This window comes from Notamacropus eugenii, chromosome 3 (assembly GCF_028372415.1).
Source record: "Notamacropus eugenii isolate mMacEug1 chromosome 3, mMacEug1.pri_v2, whole genome shotgun sequence".
Taxonomy (NCBI): Eukaryota; Metazoa; Chordata; class Mammalia; order Diprotodontia; family Macropodidae; genus Notamacropus; species Notamacropus eugenii.
The window spans coordinates 95,110,877-95,127,730 of NC_092874.1; positions in this window are offsets into that span (position 1 = coordinate 95,110,877).

The following is a 16,854-nucleotide window of genomic DNA, read 5'->3' on the forward strand; positions in this document are numbered from 1 at the left end:
AAGCACATTATGAATTAGACATGTAACTTTCTTTTTTAAATTTAAATTTATTTTGTTCAATTAATAAAAATCTATTTTCTCTCCCTTCTACCTCTCTTTTCTTCACTCCTTGAGGGGAAAAAAGAAAAAAATGCAACCCTTATGACAAATATGCATTGTCAAGCAAAACAAATTTCCATTTGGTCATGTCCAAAAATGTGTCTCCTTCTGCACCCCAAGTCCATCACCTCCTTGTCATGAGGTGGCTAGCATCCTACAAATGTTTTTGTGCATAGGGATCCCTTTCTTCTTTCTTTGATCTCTTGGGAGTATAGGTCTAGCAGGGTGTGTGTGTGTGTGTGTGTGTGTGTGTGTGTGTGTGTGTGTGTGTCTTTCATTGACGAAGAAGACCATGCCATCAGAGAAATAATGACATGTCTTGCACTTGACTTTGTTTGGAGTGAGGGAGGGCAGGTCACCAGCCTCACTTCTCCTCCAGAGCCATCTGAATCCAGTGACCAGATATTCATCAGGATGACTGGAGATGACCCAGGATGAGGCAACTGGGGTTAAGTGACTTGCCCAAGGTCACACAGCTAGTGAGTGTCAGGTGTCTGAGGTGAGATTTGAACTCACGTCCTCTTGACTCTTACACTGGTGCTCTATCCACTGCATCACCTAGCTGCCCCTCTAGCAGCAGTATTGCTGGGTCAAAGGGAATAAATATATAGCTGAATAATCTCTGGGGAACAGCTCTAAAATGCTTTCCAGGAGAACTGGAACAATTCAAACTTGTAGTTTTCAAAGCTGTCCTGTTTGTCTGTATTTCCTTCTGGACTTTTGTTCTCTTCTTTACATTTAAAAAGGTTTGAGTGACCTTTTTTCTTTCTTCTCTTTTTCTTTTTTGGTATCTCTATTCTCTACCCTTCCCCCAACTCCCATGGGAAAAAAAAGAAAGATAAACAACCCCTCTGAAACAAATATGCAGGATTAAACAGTACGAACGTTCACATTGGCCATGGCTGAAAATGCGTGTCTTATTCTGCAACTTGAGTCCATTCTGTCTGAGTCAGGATGGGAGTAGAATGTTTCATCATTGTTTCTTTGGAATTGTGGTTAGCCAGCTTGAAGGAGAGGGCTAATCTGGGGGTGTTAAAACCAGAAGGGACAGTACTAAGTTGGGCAGTTGGGTTTGATGTTAAGAGGGTGGAGGGGGATGTGTCTGGACAATAGCAATTCAGAGTAATATAGTGCCCCAAGGTTTAGAGGGCTCATACTTATTAAATATGTAGCCAGGTGGCAGAATAGATAGAACGTTCTACCTGGAATCAGGAAGATCAGACCTTGAATTCTGTCTCAAATACTTACTGTGTGACCCTGGGTGAGTTCTTTAACCTCTATGGGGATAATAACCACCGCCCCAGGATGACTTTGAGGATCAAATGAGATGACTTATGGAAAGGGCTTTGAAAACATGTCAGTTATTATTATTCCTTTTAAATAAGTGAGAAAATGAGATCCCAGGAGGTTTTGTGACTTACCTAAGCTCACATAGTTGGTGAAGGGAAGAATCAAGACTTCTGACTGGAAGTTCTACTACACCGTGCTGTCTCCAGGAAAGGAAAAGAAGAACCTTCAAATTAGGGATTGGAAGTATAGGGATAGGGCCTACCCCAGGGCAGACTAAGTAGGTGAGGAGAACATGTAGGAGTATAATAAAAGTGAAGGGAGTAGGATTAAAGGCTCAAGAATTCAGCCTGGATATTGAAAGGTAGGGAAGGGGCTGCTAAGTGGCACAGTGGAGAGAGCACCCGACCTGAAGTCAGGAATACCTGAGTTCAAATACAGACTCAGACACTAGCTGTGTGACCCTGGGCAAGTCACTTAAGCCCCATTGCCTCAAAAAAGAAAAAGAAAGAAATGCAGAGGATAAAAAGGAGTTGGGATCTCACCTTTTCAAGAATAATAGATCATCATCAGTTCGTCTATGGCAAATCGACTGGGCCTATACTGATTTCTAAGTGGAACCAGATTGCCTGTGATCTGGGGTTCCCTTAAAAAGCTCCTATTCTTAGGAGGGAAACAGGTCATATATGCAGCATTAATAACATATATAGAGAACCTCCTCACTAGTCAGACCTCAGTTAGCTGGAACTCTTGGTGTACCAGTATGTTTGCACAAATGTCCCAATTGTGATTGGCACGTCTCCCTCATTTCTGAATATATCTCTCCCTTCTTTCCCCACCCAAAGCCATCTTTTATGATAAAGAATAAAAAAGAACGAAGAAAAAAAGGCAATTTGGCAAAACCAGACAAGACATAGGCTTATAGATCCAGAGATAGAAAGGATATCCATTCTCCTTTCTACTCTCACCCCACCTCTTCCCCCATCTCTCCTCCACTCTGCCATTTTATAGAAGAAGAATCATCAATGAAGAAACAAACTGTGTTTGACAGTATAGTCAATATTCCAAACCCATAGTACCCCACCTCTGCAATGGAGTGAGGGAGGTACATTTTCTCAGCTTTGCTCAGGGGCCAAGTTTTAACCAGGATGTTTTGTGATATTCTGCTTTTAAGAGAGATAAGCCATTGCCAAGAAAAGGAGCTTGTATGGGTTGTATATTTTGTTGAAAGAACAGAACACAACAGAGACTTGTTCAGAGTTCAGTACACGTTCATGCCCACACCTAACCCATCTTCCGCTGCAGTCCTTTCTGTGAGTGTTGATGTTCTGAACCATGGTGGTGAAGGAGTTCTGGCCACCGATGAGTCATTGCATGGCAGCCACAGAACTCTGCTGAGATAGGGCCACAAAAAGGATTACCCTTTGGGAACTACCTTTGGGGAAAAGCTAGGTGTCAGGTCAGACTGCTTTTGTTTCTAGGTGATGTGAAGCATTTAGGGTTGGGGGATTGCTCCTTCTGCATTCCCACGCACTCATCCCTCCACTTTGGAGGGAGGAAGAAGAAATACCTAATTAGCTGATTGAAGTAGGAATGTGTAAATAGAATGTCCAAATAGTCCACTTTATATTAAGGAGGCTTCTTCTTTTTTTTTATTTAATCAATTAATTTGTTTTGTTTTCAGTTTTCAACAATCACTTCTGTAAGTTTTAAATTTTCTCCCCTTCTCTTCCCACCTTCCCCAAGATGGCTTGCCATCTTATATGGGTTCTACACATACATTCTTATTAAACACATTTTCACATTAGTCATGTTGCATAGAAGAATTAAAACGAATGGGAGAAACCATGAGAAAAACCAAACCAAACCAAACCAAACCAAAACATAACACAAGAGAAAATAGTCTGCTTCATTCCGCATTACAATTCCATAACTTTCTCTGGATGTGGATGGCATTTTGGGAATGTTTTAGGTCCTTGCATTGCTGGAAGGGCTAAGTCTATCAGAAACGGTACTGAGGAGGCTTCTTGATTCCCTCAGAGAGAGCCTGTGATCATACAACTGAGGAATGAAATTTGGGAAAGGGTTCTCCTTTCTGCAGAGCACAGTTTGATAAGGGCTGCTCTGTAACGGAAAGAACTTATTCTTGTTTTAGAGTTCATGAAGCCAAGTGCCTTGGCATGAACTCCTACTTTGTCAAGTGCCATTCAATCTAAGAAGGTAGATTTTTTTTTTATGGGCACTTACAGGCTTATTGAACATTAAAGTTGAGGCATCAGAGGTTACCTAGTCCAACCTCCATTTTAAACATGAGAAAACAGGTCCAGATTTGGCCAAGGTTACACACAGTTAATAAGTGTCAGAGTCAGGACTTTTTCCATTATCTCATGTTGCCTCAGTTCTAATTAACTTACCCAGGTGTATTGGTTTTGAATGGATATTCCCCTTTCCCTTGCAAATAAATAGTCTTGTATGTATCCAAGAGAATCTCTAATTTCTTCATTCCTCTCTTGACGCTGCCATAAGATATCTGAGTATGGTATCAGCTTCCCCTTTCTCTCCTTAATTCTGTTTATCACACACTACAGACCCCAAGTAAGAGTGAGCTTTCCAGGGTTTACTTACAAGAGGAAAGAGAATATATAAATTCGGAAATAAATTAGAAGTACAAAGGAAAACTAATCAGTTACATACTTCCTTTTCCTAAATTTTTTTACATCTCTCTCTCCTTTGCTGGAGAGTTATTCATTGTGTGTGTGTGTGTGTGTGTGTGTGTGTGTGTGTGTGTGTGTGTGTGTGTGTGTGTGAGAGAGAGAGAGAGAGAGAGAGAGAGAGAGAAACCTAATCAGCGCATCAACTGAGGAGGTAATGTTTCTTATCTGCTGTCTCCCACTTCTGAAAAGAAGGTAGGGAGGTACATTTTCTCATCTTTTTTTTTTTTTTAACCAGGACAGAACTTGGTCAGAATACTTGCATAACATTCAGAGGGTTTTTTCTCCCACTGTTGTTTTTTCCAGGTGTACCCTTCCATTTATACTCTTCCTGTGTACCCTCTAAAATTACACAGAGACGAACTCCTCTATCACACTCACAATATTAAATTTCTAGACTCTTATTCCCCAATCCAGTTAATCAAGGTTTAACTATGTACACATATAATTATGCTATAGACACATATCTATGTTTTAAGAACATACCAATATATGTTCATACCTGCGCTGCTAAGATGGTGTCAGTCTCTCTAGTCCATTACGCACATTGCCGTCACATTAATCTTTTTTATTTATATGCACTCTATTTATTTTTGAAATCTTTTCAGTTCATGGGTCTCACTAAAAAACCTTCAGTGCCTCCCTATGCCTATAAGATTAAGTCTGAACCCTTCAGCCTGGCACTCAAGGCCTTCCATAATCTGGTTCCAATTTTTTTTCTTTTTTCTTTTCCCTCAATCAATAAACAAGCCCATCTCTCTTTTCTAAGTTTATCTCTTCCTCCTCTTGTCATATGCTCTCCTACATTTATTACTTGTCATCTGTTTTATTGTAATCCTGTATTTTTATTTCATTTTTGTATGTCTTGTGCCCTAACTAGATGATAAATTCCTGAAAGGATTGTATAAATATTATACCTGTTTATATCCTACAATACAAAGTATCTTGAACATAGCTTAATGTCTTGAATATAATAGTCACTCAATGGATGCTAGTTGACTGTGAGCCTGAATTATGGAGATGACTTTGAAATATTGAATAGTCTTGGATTATTAGGAAAGGATTCTTAGAGAATAATGGATTTTCTTTTAGGCTGAGGTCGAAAGGGGCTGGATTTGGCAGAAAGGGGAAGAGACCAGTCAGGGAGTGGGATCTAAAGGTTAGAAGACTGAGCATTCTGGGTCTGGAAGAGAGGATCCAGGAAGGGGGTTCAGTGAGCAATAGTGCCATTTGGTTGGGCAGTTTAGGCTTAGGATTTGCATCTAACTTTTAGGGACACTGATAACTTTGGGGTTGTTTTAGAAACAGACTACATCAAGGGGTTGAAACAGAGAAAAAAGTCAGAGAGAAAAACCAGAGATGAAACCTTTCACAACTGAGTAACTTTCTTTTTTATCTCTGAGGAATCGGGTTAGAAAGACTTCCCAGTTTTCCTATCGTCCCAAATTGAAGCAGGTGTTATGAAGAAAATTAAGAAGTCTCCTAACACTCTCTCTGTCCTCCTGTATCCTCTCCTCCATTGCAGATTAGGGTCCCTTTCCTTTCTCCTAGTATACTCTACCCTACTCTACCTCAGGGCCTCTGACCCCACACTTGATCTGGCATTCAGTTCTGATACTCTCTGGGCTGCCAACTAATCCCAGCTAAGGTGTTAAATGGTAATTAAAGTGTTAGCTGATAATGGGTTTAAGGTGTGACTTCTCTTCATGGTATTCAAATTTTAAAAGAAGCTTCAAAGACCAAAAAACTCTCAAGACTCCAAGGAATTAAGCTATAATTGTGCAGTTACAGCCATTGGGAGTCGGAATTGTCCATGCTTCCCAAACATCACTGGGAGGTTGGCCTGCTCTCATTTCTCTGAGGTCATTCATCTCTTATCTCCCACCACAGCTTATTCATGCCTATGTGGGATGAAAGAGTGACTAGGATCTTACAGGAAATATGACTTAGTGGAAAAGGCACAGTGGATTTTGATGACCTGAGTTCAAAACTTAGCTCTGCAAAACCTAGACCCTTCTGGGCCTTAATTTCCTGATCTCTAAATGGAGGATTTGGGTTCCTCAGTTTGTAAGGGCCCTTTCAGCCCAGTAATTCTGAGTCCGTCAATTCTTCCATAAGCAGTAATCTCCCTCTGTGAAAGAAGTCAGTATGGAGGCCTCCGGGAAAGGGTGGGGTAGGGGATAGTAGGAGCTCATTAGCCAATGAAGGAGACAACGAGCAAATAACTATGTACAAACAAGCTCTCTCTCTCTCTCTCTCTCTCTCTCTCTCTCTCTCTCTCTCTCTCTCTCTCTCTCTCTCTCTCCCTCCCTCCTTCCCTCCCTCCCTCCTTCCCTCCCTTTCTCTCTCTCTCTGTCTCTCTCTCTCTCTTTCTCTCTCTCTCTCTCCCTCTCCCTCTCTCTCTCTCCCTACCCCCCCCATCTCTCTGTCTCTGTCTCTCTCTCTATATGATAAATAGAAATAATCAACAGAAGGAAGGCACAAGAATTAAAAATGACTGGAAAAGGTTTCTTGTACAAGATGAGATTTTAGCTGAGACTTGAGGGAAGCCAGGAAAGTCAGTGAAAATGCCAGGGTCAAGAAGTGGAGTATTTTGTCAGAGGAGCAGCAAGGAGGCCAGTGTCACTGACTCGAAGATTTGGAGGGAGGGCTGTAAAATAGATCACTAAACTTGGAATTTGAGGATCTGCATTTGAATCCAGACCATGTTCTTTGTTCCCTTTGTGATACTGACTCATCCCTTTACTTCTGTGATCCTCAATCTCCCTATCTGAAAAAATGAAGGTATTAGACTAAATTATGTAGATATTGATATACATATATGTATGTACATAAGTATATACATACATACATACATATTTCCCTTCAAGTTTGAAATCCTGTGACTCTCATTTCCCATTCCTTGTTTGGACCCTGCCCTGCCCACCCTTTTCCTGCCTTTTACTGCTTTTCCCTTCTTGGTTTCCGAAACCAGTGTATGGAAGGGATGGGGGGGGGGGGGGGGGGGGGAATGCAGCCAAGGGATGACTGGGCTCTGAAAGGTACCCTGAGTCTTGGGTCGCTCTGAGGATGGGGTGGGGATGGAGATGAAGAGGAAGGCTCTAGATCCTTACAGCCCAAGCCGGGGCTGTTCAGTGTGAGCTGGAAGTGCCCCACCCTCTGGTCTATGAGCGGTTTCCTTCCTGCTGTGGTGGCTCGGGGCAGGCGGGCGGGCGGGCGGGGTGGCTAGCTGAGGGGAAAGGAGGGAAGGGAAGTAGGGAGTAGTGGGGTGGATTAGGAGGAGGAGGAGGAGAAGGCCTTCCTGAGCAGATCTCCCTTCTTCCCTTGTTTAGGAGGATGGAAAGGGTTTGTTAAACTCCCAAAAAGCAGAGGTAGGGGAAAGGGTGGGTTTGAGGCAATATAAGGAAAAGGGGCTCGAGGGAAGGAGGCCGATTATGGGCCTTGTTGACCAGAAAAGGGCTTGACTGCTGGGATGTCCTGGGGGAAGCACAGACTTAACTCAGGCCCTGCTTAGTAAATCCACGAGGGGGCAGCAGAAGGCTAGAGAGTTTTACCCAAAAACTGGAGACTTACTTAATAGGAAAACTAGCAAAAACCTCAGGGGCACAGCCAAATGTCTTCCAGGGACCCTAGAAATGAGCCTTTTGCTAGAGACCAAGCCTCTTCGCCCACATTGGGCCCTCTCATCCAGCAGTTCTCTAACAGGTGAGATCTGCTTACGATAAACTTTCGGATTTCAGATCATAGGTTTAGAGCCAGAAGGGGGTAGGTGAGGAAACTGAGGCTTGGGGAGATTAGGTGCTTCAGTCAAGTTACATAGCCAGGAAGTACCTGAAGCGAAATTTGAACACAGGTCTTGCTGACTTCGAGTCTTAACACTTTCGAGCTGACACAGTGCTAGAGATTGTGCATAGCAGGGATGAACTGTCACAGGGGATTTAGAAGGTCGATCTTACATTCCGAAGCCAAATTGTATTTTACTTGATGGAACTGCTCCTTCCCGCTGCAGATTCTCTCCTTTCCCCACCAGGCTATATGGTGTGAACATTGGGGACCAGGTCATTACTTTGATTGGTCACATTCTGGGGCTACCCAAATCTTGTATGAATGTTATTTGAGATCATTAATCTTTGAGGACTTCAAGTCTTGCCCCGTGGGTCAAAGGGATGGTGCTACAGAGCTATTGGGAATCCCGAATAGTTTGTCTAGATGTGAGCAGGCTAGAACTGACTCCTGGGGCTAATCTGCTCTAAAAGGTCAGGTCCCGCTTTCCTCTGAGATTTAGGTAGCATTTGTTTGGGTTATTTCCCTCCCGAGCCGTATCAGGATGAAACAGATCCCCAGAGGGTTGTGTGTGCTGGTGGTGAAGAGGAAAGGGGTAGAGGGGAGGGAAGGAGAGCTTCTGACTTTCACTAATCCTTTTGCTCCTGGGGTTTCTATGCCTGTAGGGCTAAGTTGGATACAGAGCCCTCTATGTTGGATACTGGGATGTTGCAGCAGTTTCATAATGTTGTATAAACCCTGGGTCCTAAAAGGGAGGATAGGCATTTCCTAAGATCAGGCTATATGGTATGAAAGTTTCCATGGGACAGGCCAAATCATTCTCTAGGTATCCTGTCAAGTGGTCCTCTAATGATAGACCAGCTGTGCAGCATAGTGAAGTCAGTATGGGGGCTTCAGGGAAAGTGTGGGGTAAGGGATAGTGAAGATGACGTTAAATATAGAATCTTAGGACCGGGGTTTGAATTCCAGGTGCTGACTTTCTTCCCCTTTCTGGGCTTGAGTTTCCTCATCTGTAAAAGAGAGAGGTTAAGATGAGATGTTCTCCACGGTCCCTTCCAACTATGAACGCTATCATCTCCACCTGAATATTTTGCTGCAGACACTTGTATTCCCATTTATCAGATGGTGGGTTGGTTTTGGACTCTGAGGTCAGAGAAAACCTTTTCTTGCTTTACCTGCCCCCACCCTTGTCTCGGCCCTTCCCACTTCCCCACCCTCTTCCAATCCCTCCCTCAGGTTGGCCCAATTTCCTAGTGTGGTTGCCTTGGTGCTAGGACCTCGGGGGAGCATGGGGCTTTTGTGGTGCATCAAGTGCAGCCAGTCAGGGAAACTCCTTAGCAACCATCACTGGGCAATTAGACAGGGAACAACCCTTTTCCCCACCTCCTAGGGGCTTCCATCAGAGGAGGGGGGGGGGGCGCTGTTAGGGCATTGTGAAACAGAGCCTTCCCTATTTCTGGGCAAGAAGGCATGGGAATGGAGTCTGTAGCCTCTGAAGTGCCACCCAGTGCTGGTATTGTATTTTTACCTTTTCGAGATATGTTTCTTTACCTAGACTATATGCTCCTTGAGGGCAGGAACTCCCACTATATTCCTGTATTCCCAGCACTTAGCAACATGCACAAACACAGCAGGGGCTCTGTAAATGTGTGGTATATTAACAGTGATGTACTAGGCTTTCTCAGTTGCCCTCTTGTACTTCTGCCTGGATCTTAACCCTTCATGGCTCTGGGTTGTCACCAATCCCTAAGGAACTTAGTCTGCAAAAGTCCCTATGCTGTAGACTTGGAAGAGACCTTAGAGATCATCTCTTTTAATATAGTAATTTCACACACCAGGAACCTGGGCCCAAGGAGTTTAAGTGGCTTGTTCAAAGCCATTCGGATAATAAGCAGTTAAAGCAGGATTCAAACTCTGGTTCTTGGACTGTAAATTCAGGGCACTGCTTTTATGGGTATTGTGGTGTTATGGTGCTCAAAGGCAGAAGGGAGTGTGTCCAGTGCTTTGTGCAGGGCAGGGAAGGTTCCTCTTGGACAAGTCCTGTCATTCAAGGAGCAGCTAAAGCCCTACACTTTCCTCCAGGGCATTTAAGGATGCAGGAGACTAAGAAGGGAACTTGTGAATGACAGCTTGGTAGTGTGTGGAAAACAGGCTATGCTTTGTTGTGACAGAAAGAGAATTTCGGGAGGGAAAAGGTGGTGTATGCAGGAGAGAGATTAGGTTAAGCCTGGGAGGCAGTGATGGTGGGGAGGGGTCCTGGGTCTCCTCCCTTTGGATCATCATTTTGATGGATAGTGGTGTTCATGGAGGTTTGTGTCCTTCTCATGCAGATTCCATACACAATGTGTTATAGAATTGGGGAAGTCAGTGATGATGAGAATTGTGGTCAGATCCAGTCAGGTGCTGTCTGAATTGTACCAGCTGAACTTATTTGATTTGCCTATCCCTACAGACTGTTGTTTGGGTTGGGGGCAGGGTAGAGAATGGAGCAGATGTAATAGGAGTCTTGGCTTAGGGATCTAGAACATATGTGCAATGGATATTGTGGCATACTGGATAAAATGCTAGCTATAGCATAAAAAAGAATAGAGTTCCTACCATACCCTTAGACCCTTACTAGCTATGTGACCCTAGACAAGTCACTTAACCTTTGTCTACCTTAATTTTTTTTCATGTGAAAAATAGGGATAATAACAGCATCTACCTCATAGGATAGGTAATGTATAGAGAACACATTAAAAACCTTAAAGAGTCAAATAAATGGTAGGGGTTTTTTTTGTAATTAATATATATTAATTTATTATTACCATTATATACATTTCCACCAACTGCTATATAAGAAGACTCATTTCTGGGCTTTACTCCTGAGAAGAAGCCATTGAATACTCCCCTGCCTCTCTCAGTTTAGCCAAATCCTAATCATCCTTCAGGGCTCTGCTCTAGCTCTTCCTCCTCCTCCTCACTGAAGCTCAAGGCATAGTGGAACAGTGAGCCGAGCGCTAGAACTTGGAGTTAGGAAGATTTAGGGTGACTTCCTGATTTATGCTAGCTGTGTGGCCCTGTGAAAGTCACTAAACCTTTTTGTACCTTAGTTTCTTCATCTGTTAATTGGGTTGGACCAGATAGTTTCTAAATCTATGATTTCATGATCTCAGAGCACTCATCTCTTTTCTACTTCCTTTGACTGATTCATTTGGGGTCATCTACTATCTTGTGACAGCTTTTATATGGTTGATAGAGGAGGGAGCAGTGGTCAAAAGAACACTTGTTTTGAAGTTAGATGGCACCATAGAAAGGATTTCATGTTCAAATTCAAGCTACACTAAATGACTTTGAGGTCCTTCCCAAGCATGAAATTCTAGGACTTTGTCATACTTATGAATACTGGGGCTGCCCCTTAGTAAGTTTGTTCACTTCAGACGTCTCATCTGAAAAATGAGGGGAGCTGGCCTAACATAGCCCCTGAGAACTGTTCCAGCTCTAAATCTAAAATCCAATGATGCTTCTGAGCCTCAGTTTCCTCACCTGTAAAACAGATTTAATAATATTTCTATATGCCACCTCACAGGGTCTTTGAGAAGAAAGAACTTTTTAAACTTTGAAGAGCTATGGTAAATTTGACATTAGAATTTAATTTGTCTTGAATGTGTGTAATTGTAAGCTCCTTAGGGAAATCGTGCTTTCTACTTCTTTGTGACCCCTACAATACCATGCAAAGGACTTTATTTGATATATTTGTTGGTTACTTAATGAATTCATGACAGCGGTAGTAGACCTGGGAGCACTTTTCCCTGACCACTGGCAACGGAAAACCCTGGACTTCACCGTCATGAAGCACAGAGTTGCTTTTCGCTCTTGTTCCTGTCACTGTAAGCTATAGCTAAAGTTTCAGCTTTAAGTTTTTCCTCAGGCTTCAAGGAGGAACAGTAGCTGGGGCAAACCATAATCCTAGGGGGTTAACAGCCAGCTTTGACTCCCAGCATCTAACTTTCAACCTCCTTGTGCACTTGGGTCCTATGTTGTTTTCTTCTTCTTCTTCTTCTTCTTCTTCTTCTTCTTCTTCTTCTCCTCCTTCTTCTTCTTCTCCTTCTCCTCCTCCTCCTCCTCCTTCTTCTTCTTCTTCTTCTTCTTCTTCTTCTTCTTCTTCTCCTCCTTCTTCTTCTTCTCCTTCTCCTCCTCCTCCTCCTCCTCCTCCTCCTCCTCCTCCTCCTTCTTCTTCTTCTTCTTCTTCTTCTTCTTCTTCTTCTTCTTCTTCCTCCCTTTTCATCTTGTTCAGTTTCCTGCATGCTTACACCTTGCCTCTCTTATTTGCTGTGATCAAAAGAACATTGCCTGGGAGTCAGAAATAAGAATGTTTTTGGAAAGAGAGATGTGTGAAACCCTACAGGATTTACGAGCCTGATCAAAATCATGCTCTGTTCTTATTTCTTCCTCCCCCCAAATATCTATACTGATAACCTATTCCAATACTTCATGGATTCATGGTTTCATCAGTGTAGGTAACAAAAACCTCCACAAACAGAAACTGCAGTCCCTCTGCACTATAGTTGACACTTTTCATGAATTAGTCACAAAAAAAGAAAGTGAGCAAAAGAAAAAATTAACTGGTGATAAAGAACTCCTGAGAATAGATGCAGGGTCCATCTTTAGATATATACTCCAAGCTTCTCCAGACATGTTAGAATGTGTGCTTAAATGAGATCACTTTGAGAATTCAGTGTCACCTCTGCATCATGATAAGGCATTGGAGAGGGACTTTAATGAGAAACATGGGTAAAATTGAACTTCAGAGGTAGCTTTGAAGGACAAGCCTAAAGGAAACCTGATTTGCCATTGTGACAATGATGATGAAAGTGATATATCTATATCTATAGATACACATATGCATACACACATATAGAACTGAAGTGATATTTGTGAATAAACACATATATGTGTCTATATAGGATTATATATGAGTATATATATTTATTTATACACACATATATGTGTATATACGTATACACACATACACACACACATATATAAACTGTAGTTCTTTTTTTTAGCACCCTTTAGTAGAACTATCTCCTTTTATTTTTGCCACAACCTCACTGAATCATTTGCCCAGTTCCAGAAAGCAGAATTTCCCTCCAAAGTTGAGCCTGAGGTGTTCTCCCCAATTTACTCTACCCTATTGAAGACTCTGGTCCTTCTGGACTTGGATTCCTTCCCTTTGCTTCTTGTCCAACTGGGCATGAATGGGGTGTTCAGAACCTTGGACAGAGGCAGCAAACCAGCAAATCTGGGAACCTTCAGTCATGGCACACCTTCCTGCCCTTCCTGACCTTGCCCCACCCCACTTCCTTTTTGACCAGATGACTTTCCTGGCCTAATTCTTTATAACTTTGGACCTTCATACATATCCCTCCTATTGAAGCCCCCAGAGAGGCCAACTCCAGTCACCAAACCAGATGGAGAGTTGGTTCAATGTCTCGGGGAATGAAAGTCTATAGTAGGTCTCACAGCTTTTTTCTGAGCCTTGACTTAACATTGGCTTGCTAACTGGGACCTTGCTCTGGGTGGAGGAGGAGATTATTATTGCCTCCCACCTTAGTTCAAATTGTTTCTACACCACCAATGACTTGCCTCCTCTTCTTTGTAAATCCTACTTATCCTTAATGGTTCATCTCTTCTATAAAGATTGCTTCGATTTCTCTGTTCGTAAGGAGATATCCTCTTTTTCCTTTCTTTGAATTCTCACTGAATACAGTCAATGTTACCATATAGTTTATCGCTTATTTAACCCCATACTTATTGATTGTTCTAATTATGAAGCCCTTATCACTCGTCTCCAAAGATCAGAGAACTCCCTCACCTTTAGTATCAAAAAACTAGGCTAGGCGGAATAATAATAGTTCTCATTACACAGCACTATATTTTCCTTATAACCTGTGAAAAGGTATGATGATCCCCACCATCCAGAAGAAGAATTGAACTCAGAGAGATGAAGAGCCTTGCCCAAGGTTATGCTGCATTGGAATTTGCACTCAGACCTTCTGCCTTCAAATCCACTCTTCTTTCTATATCACTACACTAGGACAGGATAGGTTAAAAACAAGACAAAACAGATGAAACAGCTACGGTGCTCTTTTTCCTGACCACCATCCAGGGATTCGTCATTATTTTAGCAGTTAGGGCATTTGATCATGTGAAAAACAAAAACTTGCATAAATAAACTTTTTTATGGAAGGATATTTTTGAACAGGTGATTAATCTGTTTTAGGAATAGCAGTTTGGCAGTTCTGTGTGGGAGATGGATTGGAGACGGGACAGATCAGAGTCAGGGAGATGAATTAGGCAGCTATTGTAATAGTTCAGGAAAGAGGTGATGATGGTATGAACCAGGTGGTTTATGATGTAAGTAGAGACAAAGGAATCAATGACGATTCCTCTTTGTGGTTGAGCTGGAGTGAGGGCACAGGCCATGGGAATTGAGACTGATGAATGGGAAGCCAGGGTTTTTGTGTATATGGCTATCTGTATGAAGTGAGGGAACTGACTTAACCTTTCTAGGCCTCAGTTACTGCATCTGTAAAATGAGGGGTTTAGACTAGATGAACTATGACCCCTCAGCATATGGTCCTATGACCAAGTTAGGGAGTTCCACCCAGCAGTGATAGAAGTCAGTCTGGTGGGACAGGGCTCAGGGTTTGATTCTGGAATGAGGATGATAGAAGGCAGTGGCAGCATGCAATTAAACCAAAGAAAACCATTAGCAAAATGAGGCCTTGGCTTCCGTATGAATGAGGGTTGGGGTCTAGAGAATTCAAACTGCTAGAGAGATGCTACAGGCAGCTTCTACCTCCTTCCTACCTCCATCTTAATTTTTCTGTTCTCAGATCCAGTTGTATAGAGAATCATCCCTCAGACACACAAGTCTCATCCCATTTCCAGACTTCAGGGTATTTGGGATAGAGATTTTGCTATCTCTCTTTCTCCCTTATGGTTTTTGAGCATCAGTTTCCCTGCAAACTGTTTCTCCCAGTCCCACCTGACTATGTGTTTGCTCTTCCCCTCTGACTGCAACTGTCTCTGGGGATCCTCCTTGACTGTAACTTGTTTTCATTTTCTTCAGGGGGCATTCAGTATGACTGCCTCTTCTCTCCCCTGGGGTCCAAGAACAGGGAAAGGGAAAGGCTTCTTCTCAGTGTTTTTTCCTCTCCTCTCCCCATCACTCCCACAGGATAGTCAAGATTGAGGTGAGGGCAGTGTCAGGGATGGCTTCCTTCCTAGTCTCTTTAGATTTTTTTATTTTTGGTGTCTGAGAGGTAGTTCTCATTATAATCACTCTGTAGTATGGGGCTTCACTGCCCGTCGATCTGTTCTTGGAGGCAAGGGGAGATGGGGAAGAGAGACATCTCCTTCTTTATAACTTTCTTCCACTATAGGCTCTTAGGGTTAGGAAAGGGAGAATATGTGTGTTGAGGCTCAAATATCTTTATTTTCTTATCCCCTTTCCAGTTTTTAGAATTAAGATTTGGTCTATATCTTTTCCTTTTTTATACCTAGGAAAGTAGTTGGCACAGTGGATAGAGTGCTGGCCCTGGGGTCAGGAAGACTCATCTTCCTGAGTTCAAGTACCTCACGTACTTGCTAGCTGTGACCCTGGGCACATCACTTAACCCTGTTTGCCTCAGTTTCCTCATCTGTAAAATGGGCTGGAGAAGGAGATGGAAAACCACTCCAGAATCTCAGCCAAGAAAATGGGTCATGAAGAGTAAGACATGACTGAAAAATGACTGAGCAACAACCTAGGACCAGGGAAGATGGAAGGGAGTTGGGAGAGGAATGGGAGGGGAAAGGTGTCTCAATAAAAACCATCTGTTTCCTTTCATCTCCTGGTGTCAGATTGTGTCCCAGTGAAGGTGTCTCTCAAAAAGAGCTGGTATCATCCCATGGCCTTAGGCCATGTCTGTGGGGGAGGCCAACTGCAGAGGCCCTCAGGCTCTTCCAAGCAAAAGTGTATGAAGTCGTGGTAGAAGCTCTTTCTCTGCCTCTGTTTCTCTCTGTTTTTGTCTCTCCCACCCTGTCCCCACAATCTTCTTAGACGCTAAGTCAAGGGGTCTTTTTCTAACCTGGTTTGGGGGCAAGGAACAGAGTTTCCCTGCAACTCTCCAGTTTTCTTTATTTTCTTTATTTCCAGGGGATGGGGATTAAAGTAGGGTTTCATTGCCTCACTCTTTTGGGAGAAGGGATAGAGGTCTCCCACTTGCAACACTGTCAGGGTGAGAACAGGAAGTATCATTCTAAATTAATTTCTACCTTGTCCTTAGTGCCTGGTTCTCTCTCTCCTCAGGTCCCTTAGGAACCAGTCAAGGCTCAGAAACCTTTCCCTCCTGCTTGAAGGCAGCATTTTTCCTTCCCATTCCTCCCCTCAAGTGCAAGAGGGAGTGGTTTCTCTCTCAATCTCTCCACAGGCCTGGACAGAGAGAGGGATTTCAATCAGCTGAATAATCTGCACTCAACTGTCTATCCTTTCCCTGGCCACGCTGAGTTTGGCTTGAGGATTCAGGCTGGCCTTAATGGGATGTAGGGACTATGACAGATCACACTATGAACTCTCCTCTACCTCTGTTCCCTTCATATGGGTGAAATGAGGTTTCAACAGTCATCAAAAGTAGCCTTGGAAGGAACAGGAAGTCCCAAAAGGGCAAAAGGCAATCTGAAGTGAGAGGGCTTGCCTATGTGGGGTGCAGGCCCACTACATTTGCATTGATTCTGGTTTTCAGTGCAGTGAAGAGAACAATTTGAATCTTTTTTTTTTAAAAAGCCCTAATTGGCGAGACCTTCCTCCTCCCTCTTCATTCCATTTCAGTCTCCCTAAACTACTACCCATCCAGTCCCAAAGGATGATTTGGTAGGAAGAGAGCCTGGAAAAGGGGACTCATAATTATTTCTTACTAGGCTTTTCTCCTTCGTGCCTCCTTTCTTT